Source organism: Rattus rattus, chromosome 2 (assembly GCF_011064425.1).
Source record: "Rattus rattus isolate New Zealand chromosome 2, Rrattus_CSIRO_v1, whole genome shotgun sequence".
Classification (NCBI taxonomy): domain Eukaryota; kingdom Metazoa; phylum Chordata; class Mammalia; order Rodentia; family Muridae; genus Rattus; species Rattus rattus.
In genome coordinates, this window is record NC_046155.1 from 217,690,782 (window position 1) to 217,704,158 (window position 13,377).

A 13,377-nucleotide genomic window follows, 5' to 3' on the forward strand; every position below is an offset into this window, starting at 1 on the left:
CCTACCCATAGCATAATAAAAAATACATCTTATCTAACTTCCAAAGCCCCATAAGTCTATAGCAGTCTCAAAACGTTAAAAATCCAAAGTTCAAAATCTCTTCTGAGATTCATTTGATCACTTAACTGTGATCCAAAAAAAAAAAAAAGACAGGAAACCAACTGGGCTAACTCCAAACTCTGCATCTCCATGTCTGATATTAAAACAATCTTCAGGTCTCCAACTCCTTTCTCATCTCTGTTGATGAAAGAACATACTTCTTTCTGCCGGGCTGGTTCTATCCCTGTAAGTAGCTTTCCTCGGGAGATAGACCACAGCTCTGGCATATCAACCATCTTGGGGTCTCCAAGACAGACTCAATGATACAGTTTCTTGTTTCAATGTCTGGGTTTTACCCATGATCTTCTGGGCTCCTCCAAAAGGCTGGCATCACTTCTCCAGCTCTGCCCTCTGAGGTACTCTAAGCTCAGGTTGTTCCACTCCATTGCTGCTGCTGTTCATCATCCAGGGTACTGGCATCTCCAATATGTCAGGGTCTTTCGCTGCAACTAGGCTTTACCAATAGCCCCTTATAAGCTCTTTTCTTGGTGCCAAGCCTCAACTCCTTTGCATGACTCATTCATGCCTTCAAAACCAGTACCAGCTGGGTGACTCTTAGATATTACCAAGTACAACTGCAGCATGAGGTACAACCTTGGCTCTTTATGGAACACAGCTTTTTTGTGCTCTCAGAAACACTTCCCAGAAGATCTCACCTCAGTGATGCTGGTCCCTTCTTAATCACCGGTAAGTTTTTAGGTCCAGCCAACTAGCATAATTGGCCTAGTAGTCCCTTCTATTCTGCACTCTAAAACTAGAGCCACGTAGTCAAGGTTGCCATGTTCTTCTGCTTGCTGGGGTTGGAACATGGCCCCCTTATTCTATTACCAGCTTTCTATTTTCTCAATCCCTCTCGGCCTAAGCTTGGCTTTCATAGAACTTGCTATGTAGTTGATCTTGAACTCTGAGATACGCATGGCTCCATCTCTTGCAATGCTTGGATTAAAGGTATGATCCATCAATCCTGAATTTAAGTTTTTTTTTTTCACCTAGAACTTGCTCTATTCTAGGCTGTCCTTGAACTCCTGGGATTAAAGACTTGTACTACCATGCCTGGACCTAAATTTAACTGGGTGGAATCTTGCCCCAAAGTCATCACTCCCTTAATTCAATTTAATATCCTTGAACACAGGATTCAGTTCCATTTCACTTTCTGGTGTCTCTTTAATACTCAAACCACATACTTTGGTTTTTCCTTTCTTAGCTTGCTACACTTGTTTAAAATGTTCTTCATAAGACTTAACCAGAGAACAAAGTCCATGATGGATGTTTGTAAGACTTCCTTTATCAATGCAATTAATATAAATCTCTTTATTTTAGTCTCAGGTAGACTTTTCAGACAAGTGCAAAAGGCAGCCACATTTTTCACCAAAATACCACAAAAAAAAATAGTCTCTAGACTACATACTGAAACTTATCTTCACTGAAACCTCTTGCGCCAGGTCAGCACAGTTTACATCACTCACAGCAACAAAGTCTTCCATATTCCTTCTAGGATAGCTCATTAAGCCCCACTTAAAGGATTCCAATGCTTTCCAAATCTGAAGTCCCCACATCCACATTCTTCCAAACAAAAACATGGTCAGGCCTATCACAGCAATACCTCACTCCTGGTATCAAATTCTGTTTTAATTAGGGTTTTACTGCTGTGAACAGACACCATGACCAAGGCAACTCTTAGAAGAACAACTTTTAATTAGGGCTGGCTTATAGGTTCAGAGGTTCAGCCATTATCATCAAGGTGGAGCATGGTACAAGAGAAGCTGAGAGTTCTACATCTTCACCTGAAGGCTGCTAGCAGAATACTGGTGTCCAGGCAGCTAGGATGAAGGTCTCAAAGCCCACACCCACAGTGACACAACTACTCCAACAGGGCCACACCTTTTAATAGTGTCACTCCCTGGACTGAGCATATATAAACCATTACAAGTCATTTCCAGATTACCAAACAAAACAGGAGAGTGGGTTCTGAGACCCCAAGATTAGTTAGGATGGAACTTGAGAGAGTGGGCCAGGGTATTCCTATTGGAAGATCTGGCTGCACATCTGCAAGCCTCTAGGGAACAGATCTTAAGAGACAACTCTGAGCCAGGCAATGGTGGCACACACTTTAATGCCATCTGTTGTGAGACAAAAGCAGACACATCTCTGAGTTACAGGCTAGCCTAGTCTCCAGAGTGATTTCCAGGACAGCCAGGTTTACACAGAGAAACCCTAGGCACCTAGGATAAACATTTAAGGACCATCAAATCAATGGCCCATTCTCCACCATACCACCTCCAATGAGACTAAGTTCAACCATAGACTTGCCCTTTTTTTTTCAGCATTTTACGAAGACATTTTCTTAAGCTCCAGGGAGGTACCAACAATCTGTGACAGATTGTACTTGCTAATGTATAGAAAAGAAGCACAGGATTGTGAGGCATGAACTCAATTTCCAGAGCACCTGGAAATGAAAAACTCATATTAAAAGTTTACAACGGGAAGATGGTGGTCACAGGATACAAAATTTCCGTGAGATAGAATAAGTTCTCTAGATCTGATGAATGGCATTATGGCCTCAGCTAAAAACAGCATATCATATTCTGGAATATCACCAATAACAGATTTGTTATCAATTTGCGCAAAAATTAAAAGTGTATGAGGAGAATACACCAATTATATTTAGACAATGACACGCAATGCTTACACATTTCTAAATATGTTGAACTCAATAGAACTCAATACAGGTGTGTACATTTGGTCAATTATAGGTAAATTAATAAGTATGGTGGTTGAGTCCCAAAGACGATTGTAATATAAGCACTCCTGCCCAATCTCAAATTATAAACAGGATAATTCTGGTTTATTTTCCAGCTAATGCTTCTTTTCAAAAGTACCTTTCACACCTCTCTGTTTGAAAATGCAATTCTTGGCACCTAACTTCTCTGTTCATTGAAAATAGAATCAAAATACAGGCTCATAGGAACAAGTATCCTATGTGGGTATTTTCCAAAGTCTCCTTTGGCTTAAAGCTTACTTGTAACACCCGAGACCTGCTAGGGGCTGCCAGCCCACAGGTCTAAGCCCTATTTTAAGATTAGTACATATCCATTACAATCAATGCCCCCTGGCTGCCTCTTCCGGTTGAGACTTTCATTTGTGTAAACAGAGCAATAACCACAAAATATTCAGCAAATTAATCATAGGGTTCAACAACTACATAATCCAGAGAGAATGCAAAGACAGTATTTTCATAATGCATCTGATTTCTAGTATCTATCTAGTATGCTACGACACCATTGGCTTCCTTTCCAAAAGCAAGGATAAGAAACTTGTGCTTGCGTTTTCCCTCTCATTAAATACTCTCTCCCTTGTCAACTTTACTCACATTTAAAAAGTTTTTTGAAAAAGAGGCACAAAATAATGGTACCCTTCCGGGGCTTAGCTCAGTGGTAGGGTGGTTGGCCAGTATGTTTAAGACCCAGGTAGATAGATAGATAGATAGATAGATAGATAGATAGATAGATAGATAGATAGATAGATAGATAGGCAGACAGGCAGACAGACAGACAGACACACACACACACACACCACAGAGGGGCAAATGTTTAAAGGTAGGACAGGCATTTCCTTTACACGATACCATTACTCCAAAAGTATAGCACAGCTACTTCTCAAAGGATAAGAAGAGAACTACATCTGTTCTAATTCTCTAGGCCTCAGGCTCCTGAAAGCCAGAGGTGGATCGCTTCCCAGGCAAAGTTCACTCTTCCATTCAGACATAGCAAGTCAGGACAACTCAGAGTTTAACACAACTGAGGACATCCCTATGAGACGTCCTTGTGCCAGGCTTCAAAGCAGAGGTCATCAGGCCAGTGAGCTTGGATGCAGCTCACTGAATTCAGGAGTTCAGTAAAAGCGTCCAAGGACCCAGAAACCCAGACCTTTCCCGCAGTGACTCATCTCCATCAGCAGTCAGCGTTGCTTAAATTCTGAGTGTCAATTACTTCACTGACAGCAATTTTGATTTAAAACCATTGGAGGGTGAAGCCAGCTAAAGAACACATTAGACTGTTTGCTATTTGTCATGGCTTGCTCGAGGATATTTGGTTAATGATAAAAAATAAGAGAGATTATAAATTATATAATTTCCAGCTACAAGAAAAGCACTCTCATGTTCAAAGAAATGCCTAAACACTAAAGAAATTTTTAGACTACTTTGATAGTTACAGTTATGTCTCTTTATTTTATTAATAACTATTAATGTCTCTATCTAAGTAAAAATGAGTAATTCAAACAGTAGTTGAAAACAGCTAACTTTGAGGAATATTTCTTGAAATCTTGCAAAATCTTTCTCCAGAAGGGTTGCAATTTTAATTCCTTTTAGCGGATGAGAAGCTGGGACACGGAGGAGTCAAGGACAGTGGCTCATGGGCAGATCACTTAGTAGCAGAGGTGGTATTCCAGCAGGAGATGCTCTGAATTCAAGCCCACGCTCTTGCTGGTACCCTAGGCTGTCTAGTGTAGATGACCAGGCTCGATAAAACCATCACACTCAGCAGCATCAACAACAGCAAACATAAGAAGTGAATGGCACCTCAATGTTCCTGTAAGGCAATAAGGATAGGCTCGAGTTAGAAAGCATTTTCCCACTTGAAATGATGGCTGTGTGAGCATTCCAACACTGAGTCATTCATTTGTCACGGTCAGAAGGAGAAAAAGGTGGTTGGGAACGAATCTGGTTGTGTTGAAATTTCTGGTTATGTCCATTTCTACTCTCTGCCTTTCCCACCTGCTCTGTGGCCAGAGGTATGTCTTTAATTACACCAGGCTAACCCTTCCTTGCTCTCTAGGGTTTGGGCTGCAAAGCTCCATGTACGTGCTGTCCTGAAAGTTGACAACGACTTCCTCAGAAGAAGATAATAGCCTCTCTTCTCTAGCCTACTCTTTCTCTCTATCCCCACCTATTCCTGTCTACCCCCACCTTTTCCTGTCTCCTCCTACTCTCAGGAACCCACAGACCTTGCACCAAGAGAAATTCCTGCACGCATCAGGCTTATTTCTGAACTTATGTCATACAATAGGAATGAAAGGCCAGAAGCATGAATGAGGTTTGAAGCAAAACAAGGATGAATTATTGTGTTGGCCACTGCTTTCGCCAACCAGTACTAATTCCTCAGAATCTTCTGGGGAATCTTAGGAAATCCATGGCAGAAGAGTCTTTGGGCTAGAAATATGGCATGAGCATCAACTAGCATCCATTCTTTATTCTTCAGTGGTGGTGTACCCCCCCTAATTCCCGGGGTACATACCTGAATGCTAAAGGTAGCCAACATCTCTGTAGCAGGGAAGGCCAGGCTAGGTCTGGAGAAGCGGCATGGAACAGGCCAATTTCAGAGGCTGGTAGGTTTGTTCCAAAGAGAAAGAGCAGGGTTTTATACATGGGGTCCTGCCATTGTTAGTCTGGGGTGCTTGTCAACCCGCTTGTTCCCTCCTATATTCTTACTTAAAACAGTTCACTCTTTAAACTTTCCTCAGTTTCCCCGTTGGATTGGATATCTGTTCCCTGTTACAGTTATGCCTTCCATATCCTTTCTGCTGTTCCCTCTAGACTCTGCCTCATAGCTCTCCACTCCAAACAATGACACACAAAGGATTCATACTTCCCTCGTGTACTATGTAAATAGTATCTCTCTACAGATTTGTACCCTTTCTGGAATCTGGAGATTTCACAATATTTCAGGAAGAAGTCTATTATAGATACGATTCTCTAGAGTGAAGCCATGTTGCAATATAGTTGGCTTTTAATGGGATTAAACTAGTGTCTATCAGAGAGAGAGAGAGAGAGAGAGAGAGAGAGAGAGAGAGAGAGAGAGAGAGAGAGAAACCATTCTATAAAGACAAGAGTAGGAATTTCCTTCCCTGCCACTGGCTGTCAGAAACTCACAGAAGTGGATGAGGAACGTGAGCTTCGTACGTTCTATGAGAAGCGCATGGCCACAGAAGTAGCTGCTGATGCTCTTGGTGAAGAGTGGAAGGAAGGGTTATGTGGTTCGGAGCAGCAGTGGGACTAACAAACAAGGTTTTCCCATGAAGCAAGGCGTTTTGACCCATGGCAGAGTGCGTCTGCTGATGAGTAAGGGGCATTCTTGTTATAGACCAAGGAGAACTGGAGAGAGGAAACGCAAGTCTGTTCGAGGGTGCATCGTGGATGCCAACCTGAGTGTTCTCAACTTGGTTATTGTAAAAAGAAGAGAAGAGAGAGAGAGAGAGAGAGAGAGAGAGAGAGAGAGAGAAGGATATTCCGGGACTGACAGATACTACTGTGCCTTGTCAGTTGGGACCTAAAAGAGCTAGTAGAATCCGAAAGCTTTTTAATCTCTCCAAAGAAGACGATGTCCGCCAATATGTTGTCAGAAAGCCCTTAAAACAAAGAAGGTAAGAAGTCCAGGACCAAAACGCCCAAGATTCAGCATCTTGTTACTCCCCGTGTCCTGCATTACAAAGGCCAATGTATTGCTTTGAAGAAGCAACGCACTAAGAAAAACAAGGAGGAGGCTGCAGAATACGTTAAACTTTTGGCCAAGAAAATGGAGGAAAAAAAAAAAAAAAAAAAAGCACCAGGAACAGATTGCCAAGAGACGTAGGCTGTCCTCGCTGAGGGCTTCTACTTCTAAATCTGAGTCCAGTCAAAAAACAAGTCTTTTAGAGTAACAAATAATCAGACCTTGAATCTGAGAGAGAGAGAGAGAGAGAGAGAGAGAGAGAGAGAGAGAGAGAGAGAGGCAGAGACTGGAGTCTATGAGCCAAGGAAAACCAGACATTAGCTACAGCCATTAAAAGCTATCAGATGTGTAGATGTGTGGAATGGAATCTTGCTCTTAAATCTCAGAAATGACTAACCCTGTAACACCCACATTCCAGACTTTGGCTTCCTTAACAATGAGAGAATAAACTGTAGTTGTTTTAAAGTACTTTAGTTAAGATGGCGCTAGGAAGCTAACTAGCTTCCTGTTTGGGCCTTTTTTCAAAGAACCACTGAGGTTTTGTGGAGACCTATGTTTTCTCTCGTTTCAACCAGTTAAAGCTAATTTGCCTTCTGTGCAATATCTGTCCTCCACTAGTTAGTAGTATGTAAAAAGAGTGGGTCTTATTGCTAAGGTGTTTATTAGCTAATGTGATACCTAGTGACACAATAAATCTCTTCTAGACAAACTCCACAAGGACAGCAATTTGGTCCATCCTTCATGCTACACCTGCCCAGCAGTAGCTGTCCTTGCATGTTAGATGGGGGCTCAGCCAGCTGAAAGATGGTCTAGAAATCCGAATACCTACCCACCTGCTTGTTCTCTCAACTGAACAAGAGGGTCAGCAGTCGGGAAGCAAATCATAGCAGACCAGAAGCCCTTCTCACACGCACAATTGCTTCTGAGTTGATACTATTTAGTAATTCCTTGCCTTAGCTCCCTCCTTAGCTTCCCTTAAATCCCTTTCCACATATACCTAGCCCTGAAGGTAAGAAGTCGAGAGTAAAAATGTCCGGTGGGTTCTCTCAGGTGTGTTGCTTAACTGAAAATCTTTAGATTGCATAAATATCCTTGGGAAGAGGCTTTACATGGTAGAGATTTTGCAACTGATTCACTGTGTCACACACACCCCCTTCTTTATGCTCTGTGCCTCCAAGCATGACCCCAGGAGACAAACCTGTCTTGGCTGCCTCCAGATGTTCTACATGCGGGTGACTTTCAGCTCAATAATGAGCCTCCCCTGGAGTATCAGTCCTCTCATCTGTAAACTTGCAGGAGGAATGCATGCTTGAGGTTGGCTATCAGGATTAGGCAAGCATCTCTCCACATGGCAGTACACAGGGCTCAGGTATGTATTGAAAGTGCATGGAGACCATTTCCGTTATTTGCCTTTGGTCTACTCTAAGTCTTTCTCTGCCTGGTCACCTTGACTCCAAACTATCTCAGCTCCCTTCACTACTGGCTGTTTACTTATTTACTGAATTTATTTCTATCTTACCTTCCCAACTTCATCCCAAATTCAAAACCAAATTTTATTGTAAGATACTGTGTTATAAAATGTCATGAAATACTAATGTCAACATTGGGTTGATTAACTAGCTGATGTCTCATGAAGTACTGTGCTCAGAGTCTCTTTCAGCCAATCCTGACAATCATCCTCAGAGTTATGACAGAGTTGGGATGGTAACTCCATTTTAGAAATCTAAACAGAGCAGTGAGCCAGATATTTAAAAAACTGTAGCCTCTCTTTTGCATGCTAAACCCTCTCCAATCTATCTCCTTATTGCCATTCTACCAGCCTATATTCAAGATACCCACAGTTATGTACTCAGTGGCTAATTCTCAGTGATTTGCCTGTTTTCTGGTCCACTAGAGACTACTGGAATATGGCTGATTATGCCTCTCTTGACATGCTTCCTTTACTTGACTTGAGCTTCCTCCTGTACACCAAACAGCTCCTTGGCTTTCTCTTCCTGTCACTATCTACTAATGTAGGCATTCTTCAGGTTCAACCTTTGGCCTCTTGCATATCTACATTAAGTCACTCAATGAGCCCCTCCACTGCCACAGCTGTGAGATACCATGACTGCAGTTCTGCTCTCACATAACATACTAGTCCTGAAAATTGCTGAACTATGCAAAGTACACAAAATAACTACCATACTATACAATGACAACCCAGGGCTTACAGGAAAACTGTGACTGGGAGATCAAGCACAGTGGTATTATACCTGTAGACTCAGATACTGGGGCAACAAAGTAAGATCTTGGATCTAAAATAGGCAAATAAATATGGTTGGAGCATGGGTCTAAAATATTAATGTTGTCTATATCTATATAATCTATATCAATACTTTTAAAGAAGTGATGGAAACTCATGCAGTAAAACAGCAGAGTTTTATATGGCTCTGTTTTCCCTTCTGTTGTTGTCATAAAAAATTCTGACTGAATTCATGGAAGGAAAGGATTTATTTTATCTTCTATTTCCAGATCATAATTCACCATTGAAGACAACCAGGGCAGAAATTTGAGGACAGAACCAGAAGACAGGACTGCTTGTAATTTCACCCAGCATTAGATTTGACCCAGGAACCCACTCAAGGCCAAGAGAGTAGAGCAGAAACCACAAAGGAATGCTACTTAGTAGCTCATTAAGAGGACCATGCTTAGCTAACTCTTTATACAGCTAAAGACCACCTACCTAGGCATGGCACTACCTACCTACCTTCCTACCCTACATCAATTAACAACTAAGACAATCCCTCACAGACATGCCCACAGGTTAACCTGAGAAAGACTATTTTTAAATGAAGAGTTTCTTTTCATGTGACTCTAGGCTATGACAAGTTGATAGTTAAAGTTAACGAACACATACACACACACACACACACACACACAGAGAGACAGAGAGAGAGAGAGAGAGAGAGAGAGAGAGAGAAGACTTGAGAGTTAAAAATTGATGATTTAAAAAAAAGTATAGTAATTTATCATGAATTAGTATTGAGGTTAGGAGTTAATGTGTAGTGTTAAGGATTATTGTGAAACCAGGCAAAAAGCTCTCATGACAGACATAAGCAAGTATGGCTTAGAACATGCAGAAAACTGGGGGCAGAGGCAAATATTTGATGTAGAATCCATGAGTATTTTGTTTTCCTACATATTTTAGTTTAGCTGGGTACATGTCTATGTATTTGATAGTGTTTCTTCCAGAACAAATCACACACAAGCAACTTTGAAGTACGTATTCTGTTTAAATTATTGTCTAGTGTTCATACCTGGTCTTCAAATACTCCATTTCTGAATAAAATCAATTCACCAGCACTGTGGGTCAGAAAACATTTGCAGCAATATATTCAAGCCATAACACAATGTATTCCTTATATGTTTCAAAGGTCTACCTAATATTTTTATCCGTTTAGTCACAACTCACAGTAAGGAAGATACCCTATATCACATCTTAACAAATTCACTAACCTCACCATGCAAACATGTATTCACACAGGAGACTGAATGAGATGCAGCCTGCTTTCACCATTTGACTTCATTTCATGAAGAGGCTAAACATGGGCCTGGAGGGATGATGGCCCTGTGGTTAAGAGTGCTTACCACTCTTCCAGACGACCCAAGTTCTCTTCCCAGCATCACATTTGGCGAGTTCAGCTCTAGGGAATCAGGCATCCTCTTCTAGCCTTTGGTACACACAATTACATGTGAAACACACACAGACGCATGCATATACACAACAAAAATAGAAATAGATCTTAATTAAAATAAGAGATGATCTAATAACTGAATAAGGACAGACGTTCCTGATAAGCTGATGGATTGCAGCACTCTCTTCCAAAAAAAAAAAAATTAACAATAGGCTCCATCTCCCATGGTAGAGCTGAGCAAACAGGACATAAAGCTGTATTCTTTGGGATTATCAGTGTGCTCTGTGTGTGCTTGCAAGAAAACCCAGTGCTTGGCACACTGGGGATAAGCATCTGCTACTGAGCTGTATTGAGTTGCATTGAGGAGTTGCATTGAAATGTATTGAGTAGCCTTTGGCCTGTTGGAATTATAGTAACAAGCCACCATGCCCAATTTAAGATTTATTTATTAGCTTAAAAATTACTTCCCCTGGCTAGAAAAAGCAAGAATAAATCCTGAGTTATTTTAAACGTTAGTGTTGTACATTTGAGTTCTATCAAGACTTGTCAGGTAGATAGCCTGGGGAATTTCTGGGTTTTAGGTTTCCCGCCAGCTGTAGCCACTGGGTCTTCCTGTCCTGGCCCAGAGCAGGGTCACATGAACCTAGCTGGGCCAGGAAAGCTGGAAGCAAACAGCATTGCTGATCTGCAAGTGCCAAGGCTCAAGCTGGATGTGGTCTTGATGTGTCTGGGTGGCTGCTCTCCAACTTTCGGCCTCTGTTCCCCTTGGATAGCTGGCTTCTCGCTTCCCCTTAGAACAGCTTTCATTGATGGCTTGGCTTATTTTGGTTCTAGTTTTCAAATCCCTCTCGGGGGAGCTGCACAGACAACCTAGATTTGAATCAACACTGAAGCCCCTATAAGGCTTTGTCTTCATTCTCTGAACCTGACCTTGACCCCGAAGTTGGAACTTGAGCTTCCCCATACCTACCATGTGTTTGTCCACCTGTGCAGACCTGGAGGCTTGCTATTTTAGACTCCCCATGTCCCAGGCCACCACCACCTATTTGCTACACTCCAATGTCCAGGCAGTCTCCTTCATCTAGGGTCTGTATCTGTTTCTGCTCTATAACACATTTCCTGGGCATTAACGATCGGGGAAGCCCTCTTCACAAGCCGTCCTACTCCCAGCATTATCTTACATGGTTGGATTCTGATCTGTCTCTTCACTCCTTCCTTCCTTCCTTCCTTCCTTCCTTCCTTCCTTCCTTCCTTCCTCCCTCCTTTTCTTTAACATGGATATACCAATCATCCTTTCTTCCTAGATCTGTGAGGATACAATCAATGAGTCCACATAAAGAGCTCAGATCATTGTCTGACACATGAGAGTTTAGCATGTCTTAGATACCTCTCCAAAGCCACATGGTGTCACTGGCCAATTTACACTGATTTTGCCTTTGACTTCCACTACAGAGGTTGACAGGCACAGGAAGGCAGGCAGGGAAGCATTTAGTTGGAGTCTCTTACCCAGATGTGTTCGCTGGCTTCACTTACGTAGCCTTTGCTATATGTTTGCCCGCAGCAACCCATTTGTTACCATTTATGTAACAAATCACCCACTGGACTAGACTTGGAATCACCTTGGAGGTGTAACTCTAGGTATGTCTATGAGGGGGTTTCTAGAGGGATTTGACTGAAGAGAGAAGACCCATCCTGAATCCGGGTTGGAGTTAGAGAGTGAGTAATAAGGAAATGATAACTTACAAAGCAAGCTGCATTAGCCTTTCTCTGCTTCCTGACCGCAGGTACAATAGGACCAGACACTTATACACCATCTCTTCCCTACCAGGAAAGACTACATTTCCTCAGACCATAAGGTCTTTTTGGTCGTATATGTTATCAAAGCAATAAGAAAAAAAACCTAATATACTACTGCAAATCTCAGGTCTGTGTAAGAACTCTTATTTGAACACATCATCTGGGCATTGCAGCCCAGAGAGGGCTTGCTTCTTTTACCTATGTGAAGCAAAGTACTAGGAGGGAGTTGTTTCCACCCATAATTGTACACCAGCCCTCGAAAGCATCAACCATCCACATGGCCAAAGGGCTTCCTTTGCGGTCCATCACCCCCAGTCTCAGATGCAAGGAGACTGATAACACATGAGGAAATACTGTTTGGGGAACTGGCAAGAGATGGATCACAGCAACAAGTTGGTCTGAGAATCCTTCCTGTGTAGACCTCTGCACTGCAGTTAATTTTCTAACCATATTAGTTGCCCAAACAACTTGTTTTTCGAATGTCTGTTAATTTTCCCACTGAATCAATGGTATTAGAAGATGATTGACAGCTTAGGTGACTATAAAGGCAAGGGTGATCTAGAAAGATAAAATGGTATAATCAAATTAATTAAAATATACAAAACTGTGCCTTGTGTTTGCACAAGAGGGGATGACTAGTGTTGTGTGCAGTCATCCTTCAACACAGTTTCTGTGTTGAAAGCCTGAGAGTGGGGAAGACAGAGACCATGTGACGCGTGTGGTACTGTGATGACATTCGTGTGTGCTTAGGTAATGAGCCTATTAGTCCTTTCAAATGTGGGCTCGTAGTTCATGTGTGAACAAAACAAGGACAAAACATGTAAACTGCAGTATTCTGGCAGTGAGCAGCAAGGAGGTGTCTTTCCCACACAGCCCGGCATCATTAGAAGCCACGCCATGCAGGTGGGGAAAAAAAAAAAAAAGGTGGAAATGACAAATGTGGGAACAGAGAAAGTGCCGTCTAACTCCAAGCATCTCACGCTGTGGCTGAGGCAGCCGTACATCCTGGGATCAGAGGAGACAGTATGTCATGGAAACCAGAGGAAAGGGTGAGGCAGCCGGTTATGCCTCACTCTCCTCTGCTACCCTTACGTCCACAGGAAGGAAGAGACAACACTGTCATTTTCAGGACAAAGCCCTGATGTAGCAAGATATGAGATCAATATCTAGTCCAAGTCATCCTCACTCTCGCCCGTGGCCTGTGTGATGTCCCTGTCTGATTACTGGGGCCTTCACCATCTTCTGGAGTAGTTTCCCCTGTTCCAGTCATTCCCCAACGCTTAGACACCCTTTCTCTTTCTCCAGTCAGGACCTCAACA

At 42.3% G+C, this 13,377-nt stretch overlaps 1 pseudogene; it reads left to right on the forward strand.

The window, feature by feature from the left end:
* LOC116893564 overlaps positions 1-6,795 on the forward strand; it is a 149,558-nt pseudogene extending 142,763 nt beyond the window's left edge.
* Positions 6,796-13,377: the final 6,582 nt, after the last annotated feature.